The sequence below is a fragment of the Halichoerus grypus genome, chromosome 10 (genome assembly GCF_964656455.1).
Source record: "Halichoerus grypus chromosome 10, mHalGry1.hap1.1, whole genome shotgun sequence".
In the NCBI taxonomy this organism is placed as follows: Eukaryota; Metazoa; Chordata; class Mammalia; order Carnivora; family Phocidae; genus Halichoerus; species Halichoerus grypus.
The window spans coordinates 851570-859681 of NC_135721.1; the positions used below are offsets into that span (position 1 = coordinate 851570).

At 47.3% G+C, this 8112-nt stretch overlaps 1 protein-coding gene across 4 annotated transcripts in view; it reads left to right on the forward strand.

Annotated features, from left to right (window-relative positions):
- Positions 1–7895, forward strand: part of SNTG2 (syntrophin gamma 2) — a 218882-nt gene extending 210987 nt beyond the window's left edge. For all 4 annotated transcript variants that reach the window (XM_078055883.1, XM_078055885.1, XM_036081595.2 and 1 more), the window contains 3 exons: positions 1005–1226; positions 2103–2250; positions 5699–7895. The gene's annotated coding sequence lies outside the window, so the exon portion shown is untranslated. The remainder of the gene's footprint in view (positions 1–1004; positions 1227–2102; positions 2251–5698) is intronic.
- Positions 7896–8112: the final 217 nt, after the last annotated feature.

Consider the following 8112-nt stretch of genomic DNA (forward strand, 5'->3'; position numbering starts at 1 on the left):
GACCGCCCGGCATCCCTCCAGGGGCGGCTTCAGTGAAAACTGCCCGCTCCCTACGGCCCACCCACCCCTGTCGGTTGGTGTCTGGAAGAAGGAGCTGTTTGGGTTTGTAATACATCAAGTGTTTATAATCATGTATTAGACACATGATAACATGTAGATGATATCTACATATGACATGTGTGCGTTATATGTAGGATTCCTGTTTACATCGTAATGGCTTCTGTGGAAGACTCACCCAGGCAGAGTATTTAGAGTGGATCTTAAATAATGTTCCAAGAGAATGGTGCTCACGGAGCGTGAGGCAACGGGTTTCTCTGTAGATGCCAACGTCAGTATTAGGAGCGCGTGTACAGCCAGACACCAGGTTGGCGCCCCCCCTGCTGCGGCGTCTCTCGGGTGTGGCTGTCCTCATCTCCAGATTCAATGGGTTCCCGGTTTCGTCACCTTTGCCAAAGGGCCCAAACTCACTCAAACGTAGGAGGTATTCTTCTGCACTGAAGAGTGAAGAAACCGTGAAGATATTTTGTTTATTTTCATGAAAACTGTAGATTTTAAAAGTGTACCTTCACTGGATCATAACGAAAAGAATATTTTCCCAGGAAGATTTGATGCTAAAGTTTAGCATCAAAAAGTTGTGCATTTTAAAAAAGTTGTGCATCTTTTCAAACATACAATTTTTTGAAAAGACGCACAACTTTTGTAAATTAAAAAACAGCAAGAGTCTTTTTGTATGAAATGAACGGTGGCCACACGCCCCTTGTCCTTCCTTTTGCATTCCTGCTGCACCTGTCCTGCCCCCACAGGTCAGGCTGCACCCGTCAGGCCCCCGGGCAGACGGCGGGGGGGGGGGGGGCGGTAAAATGACAATTACTGCCCTAGTTTGGAAGTAGGACCTGTTAAGGGCATGGACTGTGCCTCCCGCCAGGCTGTCAGGGTGCTGGGTGGGAAATTATTTTCATTCAGGAGATGTGGTTAATCCTAAATCTGTTTTGCATTTTAATTAGGTATCAGTAGGAACCACCTGCAGATCTCTTTGATTGGAAACTCGGTGCTGGAGACTCTGCTGAGAGCTACGCACACGTGACCCCTTTCAGCTCGCCTCCTACCTGGCACAGGGGCATCCTTGTTCTCACTGTGCAGGTGAGGAAACAAGCCGACGAGCCTCTCTGCCCAGGCCTGAGGCCGGGCTGCACCTGGCGCTGGACGAGCCCTGGGTGCGAACGGAGGTGAGCGAGCCGAGCTTGGTGTGAGAACAGGAGGCAGGACGCCGCCCGGCCGCGTCCTGCACTAACGGGAAGGACGTCTACAGGGAATGGTTTTGAACATCAGGAACAGCTTTACATGGTGCACATAAACTTTTTTCATCTCCAGGTCTGAATCTTCCTGAGCTCAAACATTTCCATATCAAAGGAAGGCGATCTATTTACGTTCGGTCTTTGAAGTTAAAATGAATGACCTGGCCACACAAGCAAGTTCCTGAGAGCCTCTTACTGTACGGAGCTGAGCTCCGTGTGTGTAGACACGTGGTTCCAGCCCACGAAGGCCTTTGACTAACCAGCAAACTCCTGACTCTCGCCAGGACCTAACCCAACACTCAGGATACCCCAGACGTGTCCGTGAAACCCAAAACACTAAGCAAAGGCGCTAGACTTATTTCTCTATCCCTGTGGACAATTTGTGGGAACTGATTTTTAAAACCTCTAGTTCACTGGGGTCTGTAACGAAAACCCATCTGTAATTTCTTACCTGCCGCTGGGTGACGGCACAGCACCTGGTCTTCGCCACCTGGTCTTCACCCACCCAGACACACAGAGGAGGCTAGGTTCTTTCCGAGCAGGTGTGAGTCTGGCAGCTCGTGCCGGTTCTGATTATTACTATTATTATTTTACTTTATTCAGAGTTTGGAGCAAGAGAACAAACAGAGATAGTTCCTAACCCATCCCTCCCTGTTTTCAACATGACATTTTTTGGAAGTAAAACTGATTGATTCAGCTCTGGATCCAGACTCTATTTTCTCATGGTTTGACAGGCAAATGATTTATTTATCTATAATTTATTTTTAATCGGGGCACAGCTCACACACGATGTTACGTTTGTTTCAGGTATAATCACAACAAAGTGGCTGGACATGCCGTGCTCGCTGAGGACATCCCCGGACACCGCCATCGTGCTCTTGGAAGCCCCGCCCCAGCTCTGACTTCACAACAAGCAAGGCTTGATCCCGTGAGAGAATTTGCCACCGTGTTCCAGGTACGGAGAGGAACAGCCCTGACCCCTCATCCCGAGCACCAGCTGGGGTGGTGGAGGGAGCGCTCCGTGAACCCCACGAGGCAGGACGCATTCAACCCAGTGCCCGCCGCGCTCTGTCTGCCCTTGCCCTGCAAACCATGTGCCTCCTGGGTTCATGCACGAAATCCACACACCGCATTATAAACTATAGCAGTGCTGACAGACAGTGGGAGGCCACTGACGAAAAGCACATTCTGTTTGTGTCAAAGTCCCCGACAGACGTGAGAGTGCCACGGGCCCACGAGGTCTTTGTGTTAGAGAGGCGTTTTCCAGCGCGTCCTAGCACCAAGCCGGACAAACCCCAGCACTGCAGGCTGGCCGTCGGGGGACGGGGGCACAAGCCTCACAGGAAACACACAGCTGAGCAAAACAGAGAAATAGTTGGTAGAAACGCCCAGTAAAAACTCCGTGAAGCTCTCACCGGGCGACAGCCCTGGGATGAACAGTGTCTGTTTTAGAGGATGCTACGTCACTTAGGAGCCCACTCTGTAGATTCGAGGAGACACAAGCCAGGCTCAGTGGTGGCTTCTATGAGCAAAATGTGGAAGTTCGAGGTGAATGTACTGGATTCCTTCATTCGACAAATATTTGTGGAAGGATCGGTGGGTGCCAGGCAATGAGGAGCCGGAAGCCTGCTCCGGCGCAGCTCACGCACCTCCAGGAGCCAACGCGCCCACGACTGGAGGGAGCTCGGGGTCAGGGTGCGTGCACGAAGGTGGCAGGCAGGCCCGCCCTGGGTCGGTGAGTGTGGGGTGTGGACTTCCGGCCCTGCTCCATGTTTCAGAAGGACACGGACATACTGGTTCCAGACAGATAATCGCCTCATCATATAAGATGCTTTGTATGAAATACGACTCTGGGCTTTTTTGTTTTACTTTCTGTTTTTCTTTGGGGCTGGATTTTGGGCTGAGCTGATCTGCTGTTGATATTCAGACACAGATCATGAATCTTCCGTTGTTACAGACTTACCCACAGTGTGTCAAGGACACGACTTTTGCTTTGTTCAGTTTCTTCTATTAACACCCTATGTTGGCCCTTTTTGAGGTCAAAGTTTTAACAGAAAATTTGAAACCGTTTATGAAAACATGTTGACAAAGGAATTCTTTAAAAAAGAACATCACACCTAAAAAGGTGAGACCTTTAATTTGTAGATATATCTTTGAAATAGACATTAATGAATTTTAAAAATTCAAACAAAAAATTAGTTTTTAATCCTTTTTTCCTAATTTCAAATTTTAAAAACGAAAACTTATCATGAAGAAAAGTGCATTGAACTACTCAGCAGGTTGGACCTTAAGGCTGATAAAACATATAGAAGATGGATGGAAGATACTAGACTCCACTTAGATCTGCATGAGCCTCGTAAATCAGCAAATCAAGAAACTTAGCTTGACAACTAAAGAAAGAATCTACGTCATTCACATGAAAACACACTCAGAATCAGGGATTACTCCATATGTCCTATGCACGTTCCTCAGGCTTCTGATTCTAAACACTATTCCTGCTTTTTGGTGAAGCCACGTGCTAAGCACACGATTCCCTTGTTTTAATAAATATACCTCAGTTCCAAAATGCAGAATGAGTAAAAATTATGTAAAATATTTGGCCAAATGTGTACTTGTTTGCCCCTACAGAAGATGAGGAAAATATCCATTCTGAGATATATAGAGGAGAAAACAGGGTTTTTTCAGTTCCCCATAATGAATATTCCTCGCGTTCTGGAATATAAGGTCAGACAGCGTTTCAGCTGAGGCCTTTGTGCTTGTGTTTGGTATGGAACGGGCTCTCACTGGGCGTATCCCGCATACCTCAGCTCAGACGTCTTCCCAAACCCTGAAATAGAAACACAAGAGAGTCTGTGTTTCTCCTTTCAGGGTAACAATGCACCTCATACCACAGTGACCCTAAGTGTCCGGGATAGCAAACAAGTTAACAATAGAGCTACCCTACGATCCAGCAATCACACTACTGGGTATCTACCCAAAGGATACAAAAACACTAATTCAAAGGGATACAAGCATCCCAGTGTTTAGAGCAGCATTATCCACAGTAGCCAAGATACGGAAGCAGCCCAAGTGGCCATTGACTGATGGATGGATAAAGAAGATGTGGTGTATATAATGGAATATTAGCCATCAAAAAGAATGAAATCTTGCCATTTGCAACAATGGGGATGGAGCTAGAGGGTATAATGAGGAGAGAAATAAGTCAGAGAAACAAACTCGGCTGGAATTTAAGAAACAAATGAGCAAAGGGGAAAAACAAACAGAGAGGGAGAGAGAGAAAACAGGAAACAGACTCTTAACTACAGAGAGCACACTGACGTCACCGGGCAGGGGGTGGGGGCGGGGCTGGGGGGACATGGATGAAGAGCACACTCATCACGATGAGCACCGAGCGCTGTAGGAAGTGTTGAGTCACTATCGTGTGCCTCCTGACACTGATATTACATGGTGTGCTAACTATGCTGAAATTAAAATACATACTTAAAAAGAGACTGAGTCAGGGAGAAAAGGTCAGGTCTACCTTTCAAAATGGTAGTCAGTGCCAAGAGCTTTTATAAAAAAAAAAAAAAAGAAAAGAAAAAGCAGGAAAAGGAAAAGAAGGATGAGGAGGAGAAGAAAACCCCCTCCCGTTGATTCCTTTCCAGTGAAGGCACCGCACGCATGGATGAGGAGGAGAAGAAAACCCCCTCCCGTTGATTCCTTTCCAGTGAAGGCACCGCACACACGGATGCAGTGCTGGCTGGTCTTCGGCTCTTCTACGTGGTCCATTAGGGGGCTCTTGCAAGTTTGCTTGATTTGCTCAAATAGGTCATTAAGGAGCTAGTCAGCTGTGTCCCCAGAGATTTTTTTGGTTTTTATTTTTTGCTTAGAACTTGATCCAAGACTACCTCTTACCACAAAACAGCAATCCTCCAAAGCTAGACGCGGTCTTCACATTCTTCACTGAGCATTCAGAACGCTGAAGCGTCACGGGTGCACTTAGTGGGGTGATGTTATTTATTCCTGGTGGGGACGGCACAGCTATAAGCTCTCCGAGCCCGCGGGTCCTGCCCCTGACCAGGCCGTCCTCGGAGAGACCGAAGGGTCCTGCCCCCGACCAGGCCGTCCTCGGAGAGCCCACTGGGTCCTGCCCCCGACCGGGCCGTCCTCGGAGAGACCGAAGGGTCCTGCGCCCGACCGGGCCGTCCTCTGAGAGCCCGCTGTGTCCTGCCCCTGACCGGGCCATCCTCTGAGAGGCCCCTGGGTCCTGCCCCCGACCGGGCCGTCCTCTGAGAGCCCGCTGTGTCCTGCCCCTGACCGGGCCATCCTCTGAGAGGCCCCTGGGTCCTGCCCCCAACCAGGCCGTCCTCTGAAAGACCAAAGGGTCCTGCCCCCGACCAGACCTTTCTCTTCTCTACCTGCAGATGAGGGGCCACAGCGCAGACAAAAAGACATCACCGAGACCAAGAGGACCATAAGCTGATTGACGCCTCATCATCTGACTCCTGAGCTCATGGCCCAGCCTTTCCCCCATGAAGTAAGAGTAAAGACATTTATCACAAAAACATATAACATTCTCATATGAACTTAATGCTATTGTTGTTAAAGCAGAACAAACTGAAATGCTTCTGGCAAAAGGAAAACCAAATTCACATTTCTAAAAATATCTCCCAAGGGCTTTGGCAGCAGACAGGGGTGTAGAAATACTACAGGCAGCTTTTAGTGAGTCCTTTCCTAAAATTTTTATTTTATATTTTGGCAATGACAAAATATACAGAATTTGGTTGGGAAAAAGGATAGATATTTTATTGGTACTTGACAGTAATTTTTTTATTGTAATGAATGTATTATTTTTTAATTTAAATTAATTAACATATAGAGTATTATTAGTTTCAGAGGTAGAGTTTAGGAATTCATCAGTTGCATATAACACCCAGTGCTCATCACATGTGCCCTCCTTAATGCCCATCACCCAGTTACCCCATCCTCCCACCCCCTCCCTTCTGTAACCCTCAGTTTGTTTCCTGGAGTCCAGAGTCTCTCATGGTTTGTCTCCCTCTCTGATTTCTTCCTCTTCAGTTTTCCCTCCTTTCCCCTGTGGCCCTCCATGCTATTCCTTACGTTCCATATATGATAATTGACTTTCTCTGCTTGACTTATTTCACTTAGCATAATCTCCTCCAGTCCCATCCATGTTGATGTAAAAGTTGGGTATTCATCCTTTCTGATGGCTGAGTAATATTCCATTGTATATATGGACCACATCTTTATCCATTCATCTGTTGACGAGCATCTTGGCTCTTTCCACAGTTTGGCTATTGCGGACATTGCTGCTATAAACATTGGGGTGCATATGGCCCTTCTTTTCACTACATCTGTGTCTTTGGGGTAAATACCCAGTACTGCAATTGCTGGATCGTATGGTAGCTCTATTTTCAACTTTTTGAGGAACCTCCACACTGTTTTCCAGAGTGGCTGCGCCAGCTTGCATTCCCACCAACAGTGTAGGAGGGTTCCCTTTTTTCCGCATCCTCACCGACATCTGTCATTTCCTGACTTGTTAATTTTAGCCATTCTGACTGGTGTGAGGTGGTATCTCATTGAGGTTTTGATTTGGATTTCCCTGATGCTGAGCAATGTTGAGCACTTTTTCATGTGTCCCTAACAGTAAATATACACTAGAGATGAGAATATTAAATAATACATGTTCATTCTGAGAAAAACTTTTCCCCTGCAATAAACTTTTCCTTTAAACCTGGAATCAAGGCGGGACAGCTCGGTGGCTCAGTTGTTAAGCGTCTGCCTTCAGCTCAGGTCATGATCCCAGGGTCCTGGGATCGAGCCCTGCATCGGGCTCCCTGCTCAATGGGGACCCTGCTTCTCCCTCTCCCTCTGCCTGCCCCTCTGCCTACTTGTGATCTCTCTCTGTCAAATAAATAAATAAAATATAAAATAAGTAAAATAAAACTGGAATCAAGGCAAATGCAAAACAAAAATCTCCAGAATGTTTCCCTTGGGAAACCAGCGTTGCTGTGTCCTTCAGGTAGACCGCTCTGGCTGTGTCTACCCTTGACGTACACCCTGGGACAGAGTCTTATCCTCATAGATTTGGGGGTGGGTAATAACGTGAGCCCTGCAGATTAACGTGTGAGAACCACCGCCCGTCATAGTTGGTGAGACAGCTTCAAGGTGATCCGGGGATTTCCGTGCAAAGCTGTCTGCCGCTGAAGCTCTGGAGCTGAGAGACTCGCTGGCGGCTTTATGGAACATCACGTGGCCTCTTCTTTCATGAGGGAAGGATTTCCTGGGCCTTCATAAGAGCTCAGAGTGAACCCAGACACATTTAAAAAGGACAAGGTTGGGCCACAGGCCTGGGCCACGGCTCCGCCTTATTGGATCAGATCCTACATCCTCAGGACTGTTGAAATTAAGGCCAGCTTAGCCCCCAGAGCCTCTCTCCTGCCGTAAAGGGAAAGTTCCGGAAGCTGGCTTAAACACGAAGATGCCCAGAAGGTGGAGCTGGACCCACCGTTGAGCATTTTGGGGCAATTGCGGGTGTCCACTTATGTATATTTTGTTCAGAAAATAAAATAAAAGTCACTCTTGACTTATACCCTCTAATTTCAAACTCAGGATATAAATAATTTGAGTGGCTCTCTCTGTTTTTTGTTTTTGTTTTTGTTTTAATTAATGGGTATGTTTAAGTTATTCGAAAGCAGGGGTCAGCAAGCCACAGACCCAGGGCCACATCAGATCCAGGGATGGTTTTTGTAAATTAGAACACGACTGCGTTCATTCACTGGGACCTCGGTAACTGACACCGTGGGCTGAGGGCTTA